The sequence below is a fragment of the Drosophila obscura genome, unplaced genomic scaffold (genome assembly GCF_018151105.1).
Source record: "Drosophila obscura isolate BZ-5 IFL unplaced genomic scaffold, ASM1815110v1 contig_75, whole genome shotgun sequence".
Lineage (NCBI taxonomy): Eukaryota > Metazoa > Arthropoda > Insecta > Diptera > Drosophilidae > Drosophila > Drosophila obscura.
The window spans coordinates 83,316-107,630 of record NW_024542867.1 but is presented as its reverse complement, the minus strand read 5'-3'; the positions used below and the strand labels follow the sequence as shown (position 1 = coordinate 107,630).

At 40.1% G+C, this 24,315-nt stretch overlaps 1 long non-coding RNA gene across 1 annotated transcript; it reads right to left on the bottom strand.

The window, feature by feature from the left end:
• Positions 1-11,702: 11,702 nt before the first annotated feature.
• LOC121405145 lies at positions 11,703-12,120 on the bottom strand. Its single transcript, XR_005968391.1, has 3 exons — positions 12,090-12,120; positions 11,956-12,033; positions 11,703-11,837 (listed from the first exon to the last, which is right to left on the bottom strand). It is a non-coding gene; the product is annotated as an uncharacterized LOC121405145 (long non-coding RNA).
• Between the last annotated feature and the right edge of the window lie 12,195 nt (positions 12,121-24,315).

Here is a 24,315-nt window from a genome sequence, read left to right as displayed (position 1 = left end):
CTTTAAATGTAAGAATGCATTTTGGCAATCATCTGTCCATACAAATGGAACATTCTTTTTACATAATCTAGTTATGTGCCGTGAATAGTCGGCGAAATTTTTGATAAAACGTCTGTAATAATTGCAAAATGCAACGAATCGTCTAGCGCTATTCGCGTCATGCGGGACTGGATAGTTTTTGATGACTTCATATTTTTTGTCATCATGCAAGATTCCTTTATCTGTGCATTTATGACCGAGAAAGGTCACTTCATGCATAAAAAATGAACATTTTTGTGGGTGTAATTTTAGGTTGTGTTTCCTACATAACTCAAAAATATCTTGTAAGTTTTTGAGCATATGTTTTTCGGAACAACCAATGACTATAAGATCGTCCATATATAGGAATGCTTGCGAAGCTTCAAGTCCAGATAATGCAATAGTCATCATTCTTTGAAATGAATTTGGCGCTATTTTTAAACCAAATGGTAGTCGCGTGAAGCGATATGAGCCATTGATCGTTGAAAAAGACGTTATATTACGTGAACCTTCTTCTAGTTCCATTTGATGAAAACCTGACATTAAGTCAAGGCATGAGAAGTATTTTGCTCTACCTAGTTGATCTAAAATGTCATCAATTCTAGGTAGTAGAAATTTATCTGACAGGAGTTTTTTATTTATTTGACGATAGTCAATTACTAATCGCCATTTCTTTTGCTCTGTGCCCGGAAGGGCTTTCTTTGGTACAAGTTATAAGGGGCTATTATACTCTGACACGGATGGTTCGACTATTTTGTCGTCTATTAATTTTCCTACCTGTTTTTGTATTTCCTCAACTTGGCTATGCGGGCTTCGATAGTATTTTATGTATACTGGTTCATCATCCCTCAATCTCAATTTCTGTTTATAAAAATTATTTGTTGTTATTGATTCGGTGTCAAGTCCGAATATGTCACTATATTTGGAACATAATTCCGTTAATGGTTGTTTGAATGCAACTGGAAAGTTCTTTGTGAGCTGAGCTAGGACAGTTTGTTCCCTTATTTTAGGAGTTGGTTGAACTATAGTGTAATTCGAAAGTGGTTCATATTTTAAATTATTTAAATTAATTAGCTGGTCTCTACTGGTTATATTTAGTAATCGGACAAATGCGTTTTGAGTGGTTGCAACGGTGTTTGCAACATATATACCAGTTTGAATTTCCTGGTTTGGGATTAGCACACTATCTTCACTCGAAGTTAGTTCTACTTTTCGGACAACTTGTGATCTTGCTGGTAGCAGTATTGTATTGTTACCAGAACTGTATGTTATTGGGACATAAATTTGAAGGTCTATATTATCTGGTCGTATTATAAACCAGTCTTCTGAAGGTTTCAGATCAATTTGACAATTTAGTGCTTTTATAAAATCGATCCCTATTATTCCATCACATGGGATTGCGAAATTTTTGTTAACTGAATGGAAATTGTGTGGAATTATGTATTTATCTGTCTGTAGCTCTATTGGGGCAAGGCCTAGGGATTTTATAATACCTTCACCTATACCTTGAATATTTATTTTACTATTTATTTGTATGTCGTTGAAGACATCTGAAGTTTTTTTTATTAGCAATATGTTCGCTCCTGTATCTACTAGGAAAGTTAGATGTTTTCCTATATTGGCATTGCTAAATGACACGAAAATGTTAAGATTGAGATTGATGGTTTGAACCTTTGCTTTTAATAATTTGGAGTATCTAAAGGTGCTTGGGAGTTTCCCGAAGCCGCTTGGGTAACAGTGACGCTGTTGTTGTGTCTTGTGTTTCCGGTTCTGTCGTTATTTTGATTGTTATGGGATCCGCCGTAACTACGGTTATTTCCTCTATAACTACCACGACCTCTATAGTTGTTAGATTGGTGATTATTGTTATAATTGTTGATGTTGTTATAACCACGGCCATTTCCTCTACCACGATAGTTACTTCTATAGTTACTACCGCGATAGGCTTCGGGTGTAAAGTATTGAACTCGCACTGCCGGTCATTTCAGTACTACACTGTATATATTTGGTATGCCTTGACTCATCCTCAGAAGGGGATCAATACTTCACTTCTGCTATCGATAATGAACTAAGGGAATGTCAGGAGCTAAGGCTTGAGCATCTGAACGATGAAGAGAAAGAAAAGTTGAAGAAGGTGTTGTATGAATTCAGCGATGTGCAGTACAGAGATGGTGGCAATTTGACCTTCACAAGTACTGTCAAACATCCAATTCAAACACAACAGGAAGATCCGGTATACAGAAAGCCATACAAGTATGCCCAAATACATGACGAAGAAGTCAATAAGCAAATCAAAGAAATGATTGAGCAAGGAATAATTCGTAAATTGAAATCGCCTTACTGTTCCCCCATTTCAATGATTCCGAAGAAGATAGACGCTTCCGGAAAACAGAAGTACAGGTTAGTCGTAGACTATAGAGGTCTCAACGAGATAACCATAAAGGATAAGTTTTCAACTCCAAGAATGGATGAAATCCTAGACAAATTAGGAAAGTGCCAATATTTCACCACAATCGATTTGGCAAAAGGTTTCCATCAAATCCCAATGGAACCTAATTCGATCGCGAAAACAGCTTTCTCTACCAAACATGGTCATTACGAGTATACTCGAATGTCATTTGGGCTAACCAACGCCCCTGCCACATTCCAAAGATGCATGAACGATCTTTTGGAAGAATTAATTTTCACAGACTGTTTGGTGTACTTAGACGACATAATAATTTTCTCCACTTCATTGAACGAACACCTTCTGTCTCTAAGAAAAGTCTTTGGCAAGCTGACAGACGCAAACCTCAAGATACAAATGGATAAGTGTGAGTTTCTGAAGAAAGAAACTGAGTTCCTAGGTCATATAGTTACACCCGAAGGAATAGTACCAAATCCTAACAAGATCACAGCCATCTCAGGGTTTCCCATCCCCGAAACCACGAAACAAATCAAGTCATTCTTAGGACTATGCGGATTTTATAGGAAGTTCATTCCTAATTTCGCTAACATAGCCAAGAATATGACGGTCAAACTAAAGAAACGAGCAATAATAAATCCTAAAGAAGAGAAATATGTCGAGGCATTCGAGAGACTAAAACTACTCATCACCTCAGACCCAATTCTCGTGTATCCAGACTTTAACAAAATGTTTTCTGTTACTACCGACGCTAGTAACATGGCTATCGGTGCATCCCTATCGCAAGACCATAAACCGATCTGCTACGCCAGCCGAACGCTGAACGAACATGAGATCAATTATTCCGCTATCGAGAAAGAATTGTTAGCAATTGTTTGGGCTAATAAGTATTTCCGATCATACTTGTTCGGAAGAACATTCGAAATACTTAGCGACCATAACCGTTAGTATGGTTAAACAACCTCAAAGAACCAAACATGAAACTACAAAGGTGAAAGATCAAATCAAACGAATTCGACTTCAAAATCAAATATCTACCTGGCAAAGAAAACCATGTAGCGGACGCCCTTTCCCGAGTTAAAGTTAACGAAAACCTACTCGGAGAAGTTTTTGACAGTGCAGGCGCGACAATACACAGTGTGCAAGAAGACAATCTCAATCATATTCCCATTACAGAACGACCAATCAACTATTTCAATCGCCAGATTGAGTTGATCAAGGGAGATGAACTATTTCCATAAATTGATTATCAAAATCACATACAAGGAAATGACCAACACCTTGGCTAAAGAACTCATTAAGGAATATCTATGAACCAAAAAGAGTGCATTATATTTCCATAACGAGACTGATTGCCCAATTTTTGCAACAAGCGTATTTAGAAATTATCAGTCCAAACAATTTCACAAAAGTTATGAAATCAAGTTAAAAACTCCTAGATATACCCAATTACGCGGAATTCAAAGAATTGATAATGAAAACCCATAAAGAATTACTTCACTCTGGAATAGAGAAAACCATAAATTGGTTTAAGGGAAAATACTACTACCCTGACCACCAAAAATTGATACAAAATATAATAAACGAATGCACAACGTGTAATATTGCCAAGACTGAGCATAGAAACACCAAGTTGTCATTTGAAGTAACACCGGAAGTCTTAAACATCCGAGAACGTTACGTAATGGACTTCTATCTGATAGGTAACCAACAGTTCCTATCATGTATCGATATATACTCAAAATTCGCCACACTAATAGAAGTGAACAGTCGTGACTGGTTAGCTGCGGCTGCCTGTTTCATCCAAGCCGACGCATCTCCGAAGCCTCCCACACATAGGCCAACGCATCGCTTATCAGCCGCTCTCACCAAAGCAACGCCTCTCGCAACCGAAGCTTCGTCTCTCTCAGCCGAAGCCATCATCACTCAATTACGAAGACGAAATATCAGCCGAAGGCCAAAGCTTAAGGAGATAAGCTTTAAGCTTCCCAACAGAGGTCTCGAGATCAATAACTAGAGAACAAGAAGACAGTTCCGTTTGAGACTTTCTAACATTGAGTTGGGGAATTCATTATCATATCCTATGTTCTATTATATAGGTTCGGTTAAATAAAATATCTTTTTAAAAACCTACTTTTTAACTCGGGAATTCTTATTATATGTATATATATACTAGCAGACTAGCAGAAGCGCTTCGCTGCTTAATAAATGAATTTAATGTGTAGGAATTCATCGAAATTAAAAAATGATAATTTTGATGTAATGACATATTTTATTTATTGCAATGCTTTGTAATAAACAGTATTCTTTGTTTTGCCGTCGGTACAATGAATAACACTACTCGACAAAATCGAACTTTTTTTTTCCTCAAGGATCCAAACCGACTTTTTCTGATAGATATGGGGATTTAAAATTTTTTAAAGAATTATGGTTTTTTTTCTATGGCAGAACTTTTTTTGAAGAATTTTTGAAATCTGGTATTTTTTTTCAAGCTTTTTTCAGAGGTAGCGCTTGTTTTTTTCACATAGCTCTAGTATCTTACGTCTGGTTGTAAAGAACTTTGCTATTTTGAAAAGATAATTAAAACAGCTAGAAGCTAAGCCCAAACAATTTGTGATTACACCTTACCGTCTGGGAAATATAAAGCATTGAAATGCAAAAATTATGATTTTTGTGCGGTATTTTTTACGAAATTTTGACTTTAAAAACTCAGGAAAAGTCGAAAAAAAATTATATCTTGTGTCCTCTATTTTTTTGTGTATAGGTGCGTTAATTTGGCGTAGTTTAAGGTATCGCTCCTTAAAATCTATGGAAAGACTTTGGAGCTAAAATTCGTTAACCAAACCTAAAATATGGAAAAAATACCTTTTTGAAGGCGGCGGGCCCAACTGCCAATTGGGAACAAATCAAACGAACAAGGGTTGTACATTTGGTACCTGATCGCGATCCCAATTCCCCGGGGCAGTTGAGCTCGCAACCTTCCAAAAGGTATTTTTTGTTCATTTGTTCCATATTTTAGGTTTAGTTAACGAATTTTAGCTCCAAAGTTCTCCTATAGATTTTGAGGAGCGATACCTTACACGACGCCAAATTAAGCACCTATACACAAAAAATAGAGGACACAAGATATAATTTTTTTCGACTTTTCCGAGTTTTTAAAGTCAAAATTTCGTAAAAAATACCGCACCATAATTTTTGCATTTCAATGCTTTATATTTCCCAGACGATAAGCTGTAATCACAAATTGTTTGGGCTTAGCTTCTAGCTGTTTTAATTATCTTTTCAAAATAGCAAAGTTCTTTACAACCATACGTAAGATACTAGAGCTATGTGAAAAAACAAGCGCTACCTCTGAAAAAAGCTTATAAAAAATACCAGTTTTCAAAAATTCTTCAAAAAGTTCTGCCATAGAAAAAAAAAATATCATCAAACCATTTCTAAGCCCCAAATCTTTAAGAAAAAGTTCGTTTTGTTCCTTGAGGAAAAATCGTGTTGACTAGTGTAATTGGTGAGTCTAATTGGTTCCAAACAATCTTGGGTATTTCGCTGATGTCTTCTATATATGACAAAGACAATGTTCCCTGATCTTCTGTTTCTATACTGTGATGAGGAATTAGAATCTTATCATTAATTCGAGCAGTACAATCCGACCTAATTGTTAAAATCCCCTGTTCCGGCAATTCTACTATCTCTAAGCTTGTGGTGCCGCATTGTATCCTAGCCCTTGCATTATTCTCAACCTTAAAAAACCAACTACTTTTTCTTTCCAACTCTATCCAATATGACTTACTCTCCACTATTGACTTATATATGCAATTTGATGCTCTATTTGGTTTGAGAGGCTTCAATTCACAACATCCATCGCTGGCACTACTCCAAGGCCAACTTCCTTCACAAACTCTTTTATTAGATTGCCACCTTTGGCACTTATTGAGGGTAGATTCTTTCATCTATTATTTTTCATCTATTCATATTTCATCTATCTCGAAGTTATAAACTAAATACTGAACATCGACGTGCACCATAATTCTGATTATTATTGGAACAACTCTAAATAACGCTGAGGCATGTCGACCAAACAAAGGTATCTTCGCCTTTATTATAAGTCTTTTGTCAACAAATAAGCCCCTAGCTGTTAGCAGAGAATAAACTTCTTTTAGCTCTGTGCCAGTTCTCTTCCCTTGCAAAACGTAATTTTCTGATAAATTATCTTTTATTTTTGAAATCTCACCCTTTAATTGACTGGGCTTTAAAATGTTAGTATTAAGTCGACCATGATTAATATCTATTAATAAGCTTATGATTCCAGATTGTATTTTCTCGCATTATGTTACTTAATTGTTTGGTTATCATGAAGAATTTTATAGATTCTCTGTACACATAATATGAGTCTTGTAGTGTAGCAGTCATATTCTCAATTCGCGTATTCATTCCCTTAAAATTCCTATTTACCTCATCAGTGATTGTTTTTAAAATGTTTTTTGTAGAATCGACTAAAGAAGTTTGTTTCTTACTTAGCTCATTCAGATTGTGCTGATTGCTTAATAAGTTTTTCATATTATCCTCCATTTGAAACCTATCGTCTTCATCCATTATCCCAAATAAAATATGATATAGGGATCCCATAAATCCAAATGGAGCTCGCTTATTTCGTGCCCTACTTTGAGCCATGAACAGTTTGTTATTTTCTTCCAAGTCTAACATTTTCTTTTCTGTATTTTCCAAAACTAAAAGGAATTGGTCTTCGAAAGTATGAAGCCTTTCGCAAATCAATTTCATTTTCGGAACTAAATCTTTAACCATTTTTAGCATCTCAAAATAGGTGTCCATATTATAGAAAATTATTAGATTCCAAGAGGAGGCTTCTATTTCAACATCCCCCATTGGATCTATATATATTACCGAAGTCTTATTTATTTTTTCTATTGTATATTTTGGTTTATCAACCTTGGGTTATGCGTTAGAAAATTGATAACTTAATATAAATAACAACATGGCCATTATAAACCCGAGTTTTGATATTCTCGATGAATTTCTAGTCTGCCTTTTTTGCTGGATCTCTTCAGTTTCAGCCTCAACCTTGGCGACAGACTTAATTCCGTCTAAGGGACAAATTTTACTGATGAGTCTAGTGATAAATACATCTTGCAATTTTACCTCTACCACTCTGACCCTTTCATCTTTGCCTTTATGGATTTTTTCCACCTTTCCTATTGGCCATCTGGCTGGATGACAATTTTCAACTTTTAAGAGGACAATTTGTCCTTTTTCTATATTATGACTTTCCCTCTTCCATTTGTGCCTCTGCTGAAGAGTATGCAAATACTCCTCTTTCCACTTCACCCAGAAATCTCTTTTTATCTTTTGAATTAGTCTCCACCTATCTAGATTTCCAATTTTTATACCCGTACTCAAAAAAGAGTTAAGGGGTATATTAGATTTGTGGTAAAAGTGGATGTGTATAACGCAGAGTATGAAACGTTTCCGACCCCATAAAGTATATATAATCGGTTACAATATATATATATGCAGTGGGCAATGCAAATAGAAAACAAAGGTGAGATTACGTTAATTTGCTCCACTGGCTATTTTGAGGAATTTATTGGGGAATATCAGGCCGGGAAATCAGACATACTCCCCCCGTTGAAAGCCTGACTTTCAACAGATGCTGAAGGGTTTTACAGCCGTCGCTTGTGGCTGATTTGATGTAGCAATCCTGATTCCGTACTTAGCAAAGCATCTTGAGACACGCCAATGAATCCGGGAATGAATTTGACCAATGTCCCAGGGTTCTGTATACGCTTTGAACGCAGCTGCAGCGACGAGATTGTAATGTCCTATCTCAGGCTGAGGTATGCATCAGTCTGTCCAGGGTCCTGAATTACAAGTTATTTATAATACACGAGGACTTTATCGGGAAAACCAGGAACTTTGCCAGAACCTGAAATAGAAATCACAACACTTTTTGGTTCTTTTAATTTTAATGGGTTTCTTTATTCTTCCGTATTATTATTCTACCCGGTTATGTTATGTTTAATTGTTCTACGACGCGTATGGTGGTTTGACTGCGTGTTTGTTATTTGCCTGACTGCTACGGCTGGTGGACTCGCTGCCTACGATGGCTGGTGGACTGCCTTTTTCTTCATGCAAGGCAGTGCCTTTCATTTTCCCATGAATGTCTTACAGATATCTTATTTCTACTCCAGAATGTGGGAAGGGTTCTTACATAAATATATATTGCCGAATTATAGTCTGCGCGTGCAGACGGGCTGATCGGTAACAGAAGGTTACCTAATCATTAGCCCTGCAGTCAGTGTCCAATATTCCCGGTAAGGAAAGTCGGAGACTGCTGACTGGCGCGCGCATGTGGGGGGTCTGCCCGGTAATCGAGGGTTACCTAAGCAATCGCCTCCCAACAAGTGTCCAATGTCCCAGGTAAGGTGATCGGTGTGCACCAGTACCGTGGGAAAGGAATTTCGTTGGCATTATTGCGTAAGCCCCATGTGCTGGTCTCCTGTCTTTTTGCGTGTGCTGAGTTTGCATTTTTGCTGGGTGTTGATCGCTTCACCTGGGAGTAGCGTTGGCTGCGTCGTCTGCTTGTGACGAACCATGGGATCCATGGTTCGTTACACCCCCCCTTTCTTCCGGGTGGGTGATGGAGAGATTTGTGGCGTCGCTTGGCGGGTGGTGAGGTTCGCCCTTTTCCGGGTTATCCTGTCCTTTGGCTTGTGCCGAGTCTCCGGATTCGTCGCTGTTAATCTCGTCACTTTAGCGTGGCGTCGGTAACGTTATATTTTCCACTGCTGCTGTGATCGTGGCCTTTCTGCTGTTCTGGGTGCTTTGTAGTTGGTGTAGTTGGTGCTTGGTGGGTCGATTATCCCATATGACGATGGTTTTCTAGGCAGTTTTCTTTGGTAGTTATTTGTCCAGGCATTCTCGAATCTGCGGTGCTATGTCGGGTGGCCAAGGATCCGTCGGTAGTTCTGGGTGGTCTTCGGTGGGTTCGGTGGCTCCGGGGTCAAAGGTTTGATTCGGGTTTTTCGGAAGGATGCGTTTGTCAAATGCTTGATGGATCGATGCTCCGGTGGTAATCGCTTATGTGGGCGATGATCGGGGAGGCGTTGGACGTGGGTAGAGTAGTTTCGTAGCTCTGGCGGAACACTTGGGTAGTATTGTCTCCAGACTGGTGCATGAACTGGCTGGTCTCGACGATGTCTGTTTTGTTGGACCAATGGCTTGTTTGGGCGACGGATGCTTGGGTCTGCGGGGCCAAGTCCGGCGGCCACGGCTCCGGGACTGGTTCGGGCTCATGTTCGGCTGGCTGGGGTCTTCGGGTAAAAGGGTTGTGTCGAAGGCGCTGGTCGTTTCATTTATAAGTTGGTAGTCGCTTATGTGGGTGACGATGGGTGTGGTGTCGACCATGGGTGTGATGTTTTGGTATGCCGGGTGTAGTACTCGTGTTATACTACAGCCAGACTGGTACGTGAACAGGTGAGTCGCGATGACGCCTCTGGTATCGCAGCAACGACTTGTGTGGGCGACGAAGATCTCGGACATTGCTCTAGGCATGGCTCGTTGCATGGCGCTAAGAATCATGTCGGTACGCGGAAGGTACTCCAGTTAGAGGTGGAAAAACATCGATGTTTGGAGACATCGATGTTTTCGATGTTTTAGTGAAAAACATCGATGAAACATCGATGTTTTGCAAGATAACAAAAAAAATTTTAAAAAATACATACAATACTGCAAAGCATATGATTAAAATTATAAAAAATAACAGTTTTATTTCATTTGAGATCAAAATCCATTCAGAACAATATACAAAAAAAAAGGTAATTTTCCCAGATTTTAAAACAAGTCCTGATTCTTGTTTAGAAATAATAACTGGTCCACCACTTCCGGCTTAAGGCGACTACGACGTTCGGAAATAATTTGTCCAGCCTTGCTGAACATCCTCTCTGACTCGCAGGATGTTGCCGGGACGCAAAAATATTTTCGGGCTGCAGCTTTAAATGGCATCATGCCGCCTGTATTCATCCACTAAAAATGTAACTATGAATTTAAAAGTATTTCAATTGAAATATTAGTATTACCTTCCAATATAAGAGAGGATCAGTTTCCTTGGGCTCGTTAAGGTTTTCCAGATGTTGTCTTAAAGTCATAATGGCATCCGCGCGAGTTGATTTAACTTTAACCTTTACTTTGTTTTGCAGAAAAGAAAATGTTGGATTCGGTGAAGGTTCGGATAGTGTTTGAAGTTCCTGTGGAGTTTTCGACAAGAAATTATCAATTTCCGTCTCCAAAGCAGTAGCTGCTTGATCTGCATTCGTAATCGTTAAAAATCCCTCCTTTTTAAACCGTGGATCAATTATTGTTGCTATTTGAGCAACAGTTCGTGTTTCGTAGTGAAGGAACCTTGTGTTTAAACGAGTACATAAGAATTTTAAGGCACTTAGAACTTCTACAGTTTTTAGTTTCGATTTTAAGTTGTTCAGCTTTTGCTGTATTTCGCAAGTAAGTGGAATAACCAGAGATATGGTTACATACTTGCTGCCGGAAATTGCGACAGTTGCTTCTTGGAACGGAGAAAGGAGTTCAGCTAATTCCTTCATAATATCAATTTCCTCTACGGAAAATGGTAGTGGCGCCTTAGGCAAACTAAGCAAGACGGTTGATAATGTGTCGTTAGTATCTAAGAGCCCTTTAACCATGGCGAACGCACTGTTCCAACGAGTAGCCACTTCTTGAATTAAACCCATCGGATTTTCAACATCCTGTGCCTGTTTAAATTTTGCCATTCCAATAGGGCTGCGTTTCATAAAAGTAACAATAGCTTTACATTTCGACAAAACTGGATCAAGAATGTCTATTTTTAGCACATATTGAATCAGCAAGTTAAGTGTATGGGCAAAACAAGGGAAATGTGTAATTCCGAGACGCTCACAAGCCTTTTTCATCGAAGCGTCATTGTCTGTCACAATGCAAACAACTTTCTCCACTAGACCCCACTCTACTAAAACCACTCGAATCGATTCTGCGATATTGGCAGCCGTGTGGTTAGTTTGGTTTATCAGAGTCGATGTGGACAGTACGGCTGAATTTAGCTGGAATTCCGAATTTATAAAATGGCAAGTTATGGTTAAGTAGCCTGGCTGTGATCGCCACATTTTCCACGCAATCCAAGGCAAATTTAAGTTTTGTTTTCAAATCTGCATATGCGTTTGGAATCGCTCCGTTACGGAGATGGGTTTTTGCTTGGTAACTTGTAGCGGGGGTCCATTTCTGCTAACAACTCACGAAATCCTCTATCATTGACAACACTAAACGGTTGCACGTCAATTGCGATCATTCGCAATCATTGAGTATTCACGTTTGCTTTTCAAAGGTCCAGCCTCACAGTTTTCCTTTGAAGTTCCTATGATATAGAAATAATATATTTATTAATATTTTATGCATACATATGTATGTATGTGTGTGCATGTGAAAAAGCACATGTGCGCTTACTCTATTGTTGAATAACGTGAATAACTTACTCTTAAGATTTTTTTCCATCGCTCAATAATTGCACACTGCACAGGCTACTTCCAATCCAAACGAAGACAATTTATAAGCTATATATAAAAGAGGGTTTTAATATAAATAACAAATAGCTCCATTAACGACATACATTTTGCGCTTAATCTTCTTCTCTCTTTATGTTTTTCTTTCATAGAGACGGCACAAACATAACAACAAAACATCGATGTTTAGACAAAAAACATCGATGCATCGATGGTCTCATCGATGTTTTTCCACCTCTAGTTCCTGGCAGCGCAGCTACGCTGGCTTTAGCCATGTAGATTCTAAGATATATTTCATGTGAAGATTCGAATAAAGCAAACGAAAGAGAACGGATGTTCTCTTTCAAAGAATTACCATTAATTAATACTGTTTCTACAATACTACCATTCCAGAGCGATGGGACCATTCACTAACTAGAAATAATTTTAACTTAGATGAACTTTTATTTTTTCTAAAATCCAGAAATCCCTACTCAGCTAAAGGAATAGATAATATATTTTATAAAATGCTACTCTCTCTTCTCTTGGATCAACAAGAAAACCTTCTTTCATCATTAAACGAAATTTTCTTCAGTGGAATTCCGAATAGTTGGCGAATAATAAAGGTTATTCCTGTACAAAAAAATGTAGACGCCTCCATAGTCTCAAACAACAGACCTATCTGCCTCCTAAGCGTTTTATTTAAAAGCTTGGAGGGTATGATAAAGATTCGTATGGAATCTTTTATAAATAGGCACAATATACTGCCTAATAGATCTTATGCCTTTAGAAAAAACCACTCCACTGCACACTGCATAAATGATGTAATAAATAATGTAGCCAATCTCAAAGCCAAAGGCTTTCAGGTTGTTGCAGCGGTTTTGGATATAAGCAAGGCATTTGACGCAGTCAACATATCTCTGCTGTGTCGGAAGCTAATAGATTTGGAGTTTGACATAGACTATATTAGGTTTATAATTAGTTTTTTGAAGAAAAGGGTTTTAAAATGCGGCAAACAGGAAAAAACTGTTCACAAGGGTGTGTGTCAAGGTAGCTGCCTTAGCCCAATACTTTTTAATATCTCCACATCAGATTTTCATTCTATAAATGATGAAAATTGTATTCTATTTCAGTATGCAGATGAATTTTTTATTTTATGTTTTCACAAAGTTTTCGATTCGGCTAAGAACATTTTAAAAGAAAAAATAATTTCTGCCAATAGCTCCTCAGTACTTCACATTGATGAAATAATTTCAAAATCAAATAAGAATAACATGTTTTTACAAAATCTAACAAAATTAAAGTTCATATAAATTTTCATCTTAGGCGAGCACTAGGCCTAATAAAGTCCACCCCGGTAAATATAATTTACAATCTAGCTGCCGAACTTACACCTGAATACAGACTAAAATTTATTACAGCTAAGGAGCTGGCTAAGGTTTTTGCCTATGGTCTTCCGGCGTCATCGCTTTTGGTCAGTTCTTTTTCGGCACGGAATACCAGCTACGCCAAAGTCTACGACGAATTTAAAGATATTTTGAATGTAATTGTACCGATACAGACACAGATCGACACCGACACAGATTTTTTCAAGTGCTCATGTCCAAACAAAAGATCTGCAAGTAACGTTCTTATAAATTCGTTAGCTCAAGAAAAATTAACACATTTAAAATCTAAACACTTCAATTTAATTTTCACGGATGGTTCAGTCACAGACAATTACGTGGGTTGTGCCTTTATCCATAAAGCATCAGGATCCGTTAAAAGTTTCTTTACCAACAAAAAGTTATCGTCACTCACAGCTGAGCTTATAGCCATTAATAGGGCCATTGACTTTGCCATTTCCGAAAACTTTCTTAAAACTGCAATCCTCACTGATAGTCTCAATGGGGTTTTAAATTTAAAAAAGATCAACCCAGATAATTACATTGCCAAAGAAATAATAAACAAAATTGAAAACGCTCCCTGTTTGCTCGTAGTGGAATTTCATTACATTCCAAGCCATGTACATATAAAAGAAAACGAATTAGCTGATATTGCTGCAAAGAATGCTCAAATTAATGGAACATTCTTTATTTCTCGCTGGTCTCTTAAAGACGCCATCACAAATATTTATAATAAAATTAAAGAAAATTGGGAAAAAGAGAATATATTACTTACGCCACGGAAAGAAATATATTTATAATAAAATTAAAGAAGATTGGGAAAGAGAATATATAACTTACGCCACGGAAAGAAAAAAAGGTAACACAAAATATTTCCTTATATACTGGACAAACCATGCTTTAAAGACAAAAACTGTAATCTAAGCCGTCTGGAAATCAAACAAATTATTAGACTACTAAGGGGTCACGGAATACACAAAGTTTCGCTTACTAGAATGAAAGTAATAAATAACAATTTATGTGATTCCTTCAAACTACCAGAAGACACTTCACATATAATTTTTATATGTCACGCTTACTCTCAAGAAAGCAATCTTTTTCCAGTACTCAAATCTTATACTGATATTTGTATTTGTAATTGAATTTGTATTTATTTAATAAGGTTCAACTAAGAGCAGTTAAACTAACAAATTATAACGTAATATGAAAAGGACAAGAACAGGGATTATCAGACTGTGGATATTATCCTGACCCAATAGGACTAAATCATTGGCAAAATAGGCAAAATGGTCCAGTTCACAGCAAGTTGAGGTCAGGAAATAGCCTATAGCCTATTAAGTTAAGATAATTAATTTAAGTTATTTGTTAACAAAGATTTTAGCTTAATAGAACTAGTGTCGAAGGAAAACAGATGGAAGAAGGTATTGTAGTTACGGCAAAGGCTACGGAAAGATTCATGGTCAGAGTAATTAGAAAGACAGAGTTGAAGATGAAGCCTAGTAATGCCTAGTCGGGCGGGAAGGAACAGAAATGCTAATAAGGCTACTGAGGGCAGGTGAATCAATCTCACCAGCAAGAAGTTTGTGAAGAAAAAGCACTCCATGGCAAATCCTACGGCTTTCAAGAGAGCGGATATTGAGGAGCCGGAGCCTACTCTCATAAGAAGGAAGATGTCTAGAGGGGTCCCAATTAAGGCTGTTTGATCGAGGAGCGTTTTCCTCAATATAGTTGTTCAAGGATGGGGGTGTGTCAATCTCCAAGTGAGCTAATTAAACTCGATGCGAAGAAATTTGCTGGAATCCAATAATAATCCGAAAAGTCGAGGGGGTTCAGTTGAGTGCTAGCCAATGACTATTTATTTGGTTTCTAAGTGCATGAGCACTGAGCATAAGCGGGCTTCTAGTGTGGTAAATTCAATTACAAATTTAGTGCAAGAGCGTAACAAAGAGAGTAAAAATGAGCGTAAGGTACTACAAGGCGAGGGTCATTTAAGTGATTATTATATTATATTATGGCATTAAGAGTTTGATCGAACATCCCGGCCCCGTTGAAAGGATTGCTTTCAAACTACCGGAAGAATTGCCAACTTGTGTACTGGCCTGCAGCAAGTTCCATTCGCGGTGCGGAGGTGCACCACGCGTACACGACCATCCCTTCCGAGCAATGTAGACTGCATCGGCCTACTTTCCAGCGTAGTTGGGGCAGGTTGTCCTCATGAATGATGACCATTGTGCCCTCAGTGAGATTCGTTGAGGGTGCTGTCCATTTCGTGCGAGATCGCAATTCGTTGACGTAATCCATCGACCATTGCTGCCAAAACCGTTGCTTGACGGCGGTGATCATGTCGTAGCGGTCCAAATTCGACAACTTGACGTTTTCGAGGGATCTCTCAGGCAACGAACGCAATGATTCGCCAACCAAGAGGTGACCAGCCGTAAGAGCGTTGAAGTCGTTCGGGTCTGACGAGAGTGGTGATATCGGGCGCGAGTTATGGATGGCTTCTATCTCCACTACGACGGTGCTCAGTTCTTAAAACGTAAACCTTGTGTTTGCCAATGTTCGATTCAAGAGCCCTTTCGCACTCTTGACGGCCGCTTCCCAAAGGCCTCCGAAGTGAGGTGCCCTGGGAGGAATAAAGTGGAAATTAATAAAATCTGTGGCGCAAAATCTATAAATTTCATCTTGGGTCTCCTTTTTGAACATAAACCTTTTGAGTTCAAGCAGTTGATTTGATGCCCCGACAAAATTAGTGGCATTATCGCAGAAAATGTCTGCCGGAAATTTTCGACGACCTCCCATCCGCTTCAATGCATTCAAGAACGCCTTCGTTGATAAGTCCGAAACTACTTCAATGTGAACGGCTTTGGTGAGAAGGCAAACGAAGGCCCCTTTCCTCGAATCCGTAGATAGGTATTAATATGTCCACAAAAATCCACTTCAGCGTTCAAACGGTCGGGCAGGAGAGAGTCGAGATGGTGGTAATGAGCCCATAAGTTGGTGTAGCAGCTTTGGTCTGTAGCGAACACAGTGTACACAGGAGCGGACAATTCGACGTGCCAAGTCTCTGGCTTTAACGATCCAGTATTGCAAACGAATGAGAGCGACTTAGGCCTTAGGGCCAGCGTGATAGTTGCGAATATGCAAGTGACGAATATAATTCCAAACAAGTTTAGTCTGGCTAGGCAGCAGCAACGGATGTTTTTGACCGTCTGGTAGGTGTGAATATTCCAATCGTCCACCAACCTTGACGAGCTCGAATCCATTTACGAGTTATAAAAAGGGAGTAAGAAACTTCAAACTACTCTTCAATGGTTTTTGCTTCTGAAGTAAACGAATATCTTCTGTGAAATGAGTTTGTTGAATGTTCCAAATAAGGCAGTGCGAAGCAAAACGAAGCTCATTCGGTGTCGGTGAGGATGTGGTAGGCGTCGATTGCTTCCGACATCTCTTTATGAACCTTACCATCCAGGCAATGAGACGAAGACTATGACTGTACGAGCTGACATTATCGACTATCTCGAGGATATAATTTCTCTCCTGTACCGCGGTGAACATGCTTTTCCGCTTCTCCGAGTTGACCACGTCCATGTCAATGACAAGTTGTTTACTGCTGGTGGGCCATTTCAACGAATCTTCCAGCAGATATAAGGGACCAGAAAACCATGTCGTTTTATAAGCTCGCTAACGTTGCAGCCTCGCGACAGAAGATTAGCTGGATTTTGATATGTTGGGACGTAGCGCCACTTCCCACCAGACGTCATCTCCTGAATGTCAGAAACCCTATTCCCAACAAAGGTCGATAAAGTGATTGAGTGTTGTTGCAGCCAATGCAATACGAGCTGTGAGTCGCTCTAAAAATATGACGTGATGTTGTGTTCAGAGAATATATCCTTGATTTTGTAGAACAGCTGAGACAGCAAATGTGCGCCGCACAGTTCAAGCTTCGGAAGAGACTGTTTCTTCACTGGTGCTACTCTTGACTTAGACGTGAACAATTTCACTGCGACCTGTCCTAGCGAATTCTCAGTGCGCACATAAATACAGCAGCCGTATGCCCGAATCGAGGCGTCGCAAAATCCATGCAGTTGAATAGTCCTGGCGTCGGGCTGCAAACAAAACCGCGGTACCGATAGTGACGAGAGTGAATTCAATGACTCCAAACAGTTGCTCCATGCATTGCTTGAGTCTGTGAAATAGACTCGTCCCAATCCAGTTTTAACAGCCACAACTCCTGAAGAATAATCTTAGCGACGATGACTAGCGGCGACAGCAGACCGATTGGATCGAATAGCGATGATGAAGTGGATAAGATTGTTCGTTTTGTGGTGGTGGCAAAGATTTCCTTGGGAGTGAAGGTAAAGCTAAATACATCAATTTGTTGATGCCACGTTACGCCGAGTGTGCTACTACTCTCATTCTCTGATGTGTTTAGTTTCTTAATAGAGTCATCTTCCATCACGCCTGGATGATTGGAATGCCATTTGAATAAGGGAAACTGACCATAAGCGAGGGTAGCTGTGATTTCTGTTTTGAGTTTGAGAAGAGTTTCTATTTCATCAGCCCCTACCAGAAGATCATCAACATAAAACGCCTTTTTAACAGCCGCAGCTCCTAAGGGCCACATATCCTTACAATCATCCGCCAAGTGATGCAAACTACGAGTTGCGAGGTATGGGGCGGACGCGGTCCCACATGTTACGGTATTGAGTTGATAGCTTTGAAGCTCGGCATTTTGGGACGTTCGCCACAAAATATACTGGAATTTTCTATCCTTCTCCCCCACAAGCACCTGTCTATACATCTTAGTGACGTCAGCAGTGATGCCGAACCTATGCATGCGGAATCGTAGCAATTGCAGGTACAAATCATCCTGAATGGTCGGACCGACTAACAGAATATCGTTAAGTGACTTCTGCCATGTTGTACGGCAAGAAGCGTCAAATACGACTCTGAGCTTCGTCGAGGTGCTGCTTGGCTTGAGAACGAAATGGTGAGGAATGTCATAATGTGGTTCCTCTAAGTTTGGCTTCGGTACTTTGGACATGTGACCAAGACTTTCATATTCCTGCATAAACGATAGATACTGCGAGCGAATCTCCGATAAACGAGCAAGACGTCTCTCAATGGCATAAAATCGATTACGAGCTGTATCGACTGAATTTCCAAGACAGTTTGGGTCTTCTTGGAATGGCAAGCGCACGACAATTCGCCCACTGGCATCCTTCTGTGTTGTATCCCTATAGTGTTCCTCACAGCGACGATGAGTTGGGAGACTTTTAGCTCTTGAATCGCCGATCAAGTCAACCTTCCATAACTGCTGTAAGTTTTTGTCGATCGACTCTTCTACAGTCACCAAGCACAACGATGGCTGTATATTCTGCTGGCGTTGGTACCTCCCAGCAACAACCCAACCGAACAGAGTCTTCTGCAACGTGGGAAGATTGGGACCATGCGAATCTGGCCAACAGCAAGAGCTCCATAGAAGGCTTCGGTTCCCAATAACAAATCAATGCGCCTAGACCTAAAGAACGATTCATCTGCCAGTGGAGTATTGGCATCATGATGGCAACGATGAGTCGATGAGCATTGTGCCACTCTATGGCCGTTTCCAAGACAATTGATGCAGAGACCGAGGCGTTTCACATTATCGAACCGTTGATTGCTGTTCATAGCCTTGAACTGCGAACAGTTCGTAATTTTATGACCAGAACTAGAACAAAGGGTACAAGACAAATTAGTAATGGCAAACGATGAGGTTGTATGGTGATTTGAATGACGATTGGACTTATTGGTTTCAGCCTTTCGTTGCGACGAAGTACCAGCCGAGGTTTCAGACGAATGGAGAAACTGACAGTGGCGTTCCAACAACTGTGTGCATTTTAGCCAGGTCGGCAGAGTCTTGTAGTCCAGCGATTCCTTCCACCTAATCCGAGTTGGCTGATCACACTTCTCCATAACTATATATATGAGCATAGCTTGAGCAATATTCTCAGGTTTGCCGATGGATTCCAAAGAGCTGAAGATAGCGGAGGCTTTATCCACTAAACTACGAAGCTGCTGACTGTTAGCCCTTTCCACAGGTTGTAGTGCAAACAATGATTCGATTCCTTCTAGAAAAATAAGAGTAGAATTGTCATAACGTTCTTTGAGTTTTTCAAGAGCCTTCGGATAGTTTTCGCTGGTAAACTGGAATGCCTGAACTGTGTCTAACGCCGGCCCCTTTAGGCAGGTCAGCAAATAATTAAAACTTTCTATGTTAGACAGTCCAGACTCACGCACAATAAGTTGATCGAACGAATTTATGAAATTCTTATAATTCGCATAGGTGCCGTCAAACGTAGGCACCGACAACCTTGGCAACGATGACCGCACTGGCGGCGGGTGGTGATCCGGCGTCAATATGCTAGCGTTCAGATCTCCTCATAGTTTATCCTTTATGGATAGCTTTATTGATATGTAGGTATCTTCCAAGTCCGCACGTCCTTCAACGTTCGGACTAAGATCCTCCATGTCAGATTGAACGTTTAGAATTTTCTTGAAATACGTTTCCAAGATGCTCAAGCGATAGCGAAGCTCATCATTACAAATTGGGTTTTCCGATTTGCCTACCACCACAGATTTGATACGAGAAATATTGCGCTTTATATTGCTCCGTTAGCGTTTCAAATCTTCGAGCGTCGTCATTTTGTTGTGTAGTGTAAATTACACTCACACAGAACTTGTTAATGTGTGTTTGTGTGTGTGTTTTGGTATGCATACGGTACATAAACCGTCTACAAATTTATCGTCGCAACTAGAACTTGAACCAGTTGGACTGCGGAGAGGGTTTCCTACGTCGAGCAAATGAGGGTCTGAAGACACGGCGACAGCCTCTGTTGATTGCAGTTGTAGAGAATGAGTGAACAGGCAGTGATGGTATTGTTTCTGATACTGATTTTATTCAACAAACTTAATTTCTATTTATAGGTAACAAAAGGTACAGAAAGTGCTGAGTCTAGTAAGAATATGGTAAAAGGGAATTGGAATTAATATTGAATTAATTTAGATTTAATATGATATTATGTTATTGGGCAATTGTGATAGTCAGCAATTGCACCAGTGTTTTTGCCCTATGACGAGCGATCGCATCGTTGGCAGAAATTGCTGCGGAAGCGGTTATTGTTGACTCAGCTACAATGCTTTGTCGTTTGTTATTATGTCTCCCGTTACATGGGTCGACCTGACTTATTCGATAAGTGTATATTATGTAATATTAATTAATGCATAAATATGCGACTCAACATTCTCTCGGCCGTTGAACTGGTGCTCAACCATCGCCCAAATCGACTGAAAAGCGGCGTGGAATGGAATAGCATTGATATTGCTAGGGAAGTATAAGTAGCGATTTGATGATGCTGCACTGTGTTGAGATGGTGTGGCAGCCTTTGTTGATTGATTGCCACTAATTGCAGGCGTAAATCTTTCAATTCTTGAAGATAGTCTGATGTCTGGTTCTCCAATTGTACAGTTGCTGGCGAAGGGGGTGTCGTTGGTAAGTGTATGTCCCCAAATTTAGTGTAGGTTGATTTGACTTCACTAATTGTTGTGCTGAAGGTACTGATGCTTATTTCTGTATTGCGAGCAGTGCATCCAGGTGACAGTGAGAGCAAGCCAGTTCCTTCTAGTTGTATGGTTGACGGAGAGTCTCATTGTAGAGTGTGTTGCAAAAATCCATTTATTTGCTTGCTGAGTTTTGGACCACACCATGTCCGCCTTCGTGTGGATCACTTCACATAAAGGTGCTGTTTTATTGTTAAACAACTGAAACACACAGCGATTGTCGACATTGAAGACTGTTTGATGATCAAAGCAGATGTATTCTGCGTTGAGTAGCTTAAAGCAGCGACGAAATTCTTCTGGAGTAAATCCCATGAATTGATCTCGGTGAGTGTTCACAGCGATTATGGTCGTTTTGAGATTGAACAAGCTCCAACTTGTTGAGTCCCAGACCGGAATCGGCATGATACTGAAAACTTCGAGCTGAACTGTTGAAACTAACGGTAGTGTCACCTTGAAAATGACGTGTGTGGCAGTCAGTGTTACTTCGGCTCGCATTAGCCTGTATAATTGTATCACATTTTGTGTTGTGACAGGCAGCATTTGATCAGCTGGCAAGTGATCCCGGATTTGGTCTAGTTACTCTCTTAATTGCTCAGGAGATACTAGGGTTGGGCTTATTGTCCGATGGTGAATGGCGATTAATACATCAGATATGTCAGACTGCATACGTTGAAGACTCGTTGTCAGCAGAGTTAGTTGTGCTGTGAACCCTAGGTATGACTGAATTAGATGATCGTCGTGATATGTTCCTCTTTCTCGGCTGATGGTTGCCACTTGTTGTTCCAATACCTTTAGGCGGTTGTCCATGGCTGACTTATCCTTCCTGATCACGTTCATTGTGGAGTCGACAATTGACGTTTGATTTCGTAGTGGATGTAGCAGAAAGTCTTCGTTGGTTTGTACCCTTTCGATTACTTTGGCCATTTTCTCAGCATATGTAGAGTCAAGTAAACCGAAAAGCTGGTGTGCCACGTTTCCTACTATATCCAGCGGTGATCTGCGTTGTCGAGAGGCCTTCATTACAATATTTCCTGTTTGTAGTTCTTTGTACAAATGTTGAAAGTGTTGAAATATGGAGTTGCACGCTGGAACATTTTTTAGTTCAGGGCACATGTGTCTTAGTTCGGACATTCCGGCTGACATGACTTGCATATCCTTCCAATATGGATCCAAGTCATTTGGAAGTGGTAATTCTTGAGGTTCCAAGTTTCTCATAGAATATTCCAGGCTTGTTTGCAAATTGCGTCACATTTATTGATTGTGAAAATGCTATTGGCAGCATGAGAAGTAACACTAACAATGTGGATGTTAGTGTAGGTAATGATAACCTTTTTCGCTGTGTTGGTGGCTCCTCTGTTTCAGCAATATCTTGAATAGCATTTTTGGAGCGTTTTGTTGCTACCTCCTCTGAGAATAATGGGGCGAGACGACTGAAGGGGCGTTTGTATACAACGGACGATGTTTTGACATCAACCACTCGTACATGGTTGTCTTGCCCAGGATAAGTTTTGATGATGCGACCTATTGGCCACTTCATTACTGGAAGGTTGTCTTCCTTCACCAAAACTAATAATCCTTCGGTCACGTTTGGAGCGGTGGTTTTCCATTTATGCCGAGTTTGTAGTTCGTGGAGGTATTCCGTAGACCATTGTTTCCAAAATGCATGTTTTAAGCGTGAAACCAATTCCCAGCGCTTAACCAGAGTTTTCTCTTGACGATCGGTGTTGACGTCAGGTGCTGCGGTCAAAGGTTCACCGATCAGGAAATGCCCTGGAGTAAGTGCACTTGTATCCGTTGGATCATTTGACATTGGAGTTATGGGTCGGGAGTTGAGAATTGCTTCAATTTCGATTATGATTGTGTTTAGCTCCTCAAACGTCAAGGATGCTGTTTCTGTGGTTGTAACTAGCAGCCTTTTCGCTGATTTTACCGCAGCTTCCCAGAGGCCGCCAAACGATGGGGCCCGAGGAGGAATGAATTTAAAATCCACTTGTTTTTTGTTGCAATGATTTGTGATCAGAGCATATGCCTTTTCGCTAAATATTGCTTCTTTCAATTTCTTTAGCTTGTTATTTGCGCCGACGAAATTTGTTGCGTTGTCGCAATGAATAGTCTGACACTTCCCGCGTATGCTAAGGAATCGCCGGAGTGCTGCCAAGAATGCATCTGTGGTTAAGTCAATTACTAACTCCAGATGTACAGCCTTTGTGGAGAAGCAGCAGAATACGGCAATGTATGCCTTATCTGGCCGTTTTCCTCGGATTTTATGGTGGATCATAATTGGTCCACAGTAGTCAATGCCTGAATTAAGGAAAGGGCGTGCTTGCGTTACTCTTTGTGCTGGAAGATTGCCCATGATCTGGTGCATCAGCTTTGGTCTGGCTCTGGTGCATCTAATAAAGCTATGTATGATGCTTCTAGCCATCGTCTTGTCGTTGATAATCCAATATTGTTGTCTTGCGATTGCCCTTAATGCTTGGGCACCGCAATGCAGATTTTCCTCATGAAGCTCTCGCATAATCATTTTGACTATTGGGTCGTTGTACAGTAGCAGGATTGGATGTTTTGCGTTGAACGGAATTTGAGCTTCTTCGAGTCTTCCGCAAACTCGGATGAGCTCATCATCTCCTAGTAAGGGAGATAACGAACTGATCGAACTCTTTTTATCCACTGTTTTATATCGTTTTAACTGTTTTAAATCCGCTGTGAACTCAACTTGTTGAATCGTTCGTAGGATCATAGTGCAAGCACGCCTTAGTTCTCCTGCGCAAAGTGTAGTTGCATGTGCTCTATTAGTTTTGTAGCAGAAGCGAAACATGTACGCTACAATACGTTGTAGTTTGTTGAACGAGTTGCTATGTCTGCATGTGTATAACTCTTCTCCGAGAGAGCTAGATGCGATTGGCAAGCTGACATGCTTAGCCTTTCTCTCGAGATTGCTGGGCTCAATGATGGGTGGTTTTGTCCATTTATCTCCTGATCCGTGCAAGAATAATGGTCCGTATAGCAATAGACTACGATCCCTTAGCTTGCTTGCTAGGATTCCTCTTGAAAGGACATCTGCTGCGTTGTTGGCTGATGAAACATGACGCCATTGTAATTGGTTAGTCAATGCCTGGATTTTGGCGATTCGATTTGCCACGAAGGTGTGGTATGTGGACGCCGATGCGTTAATCCAGGTGAGTGGCACGTTTCAATCATATACGAGCGGGGGAATCTCCATTGAGTTTAATGATTGTAGCTCCTCCCGGTACTCCTTCCATTCGTTTTGAAGTTGTAATGGCAATTCATCGTCCCAATCGAGTTTAATCTCCCACAGCTGTTGCATAAATATTTTTGCCTTGACTATCACTGGGGCAAAGAGACCCAG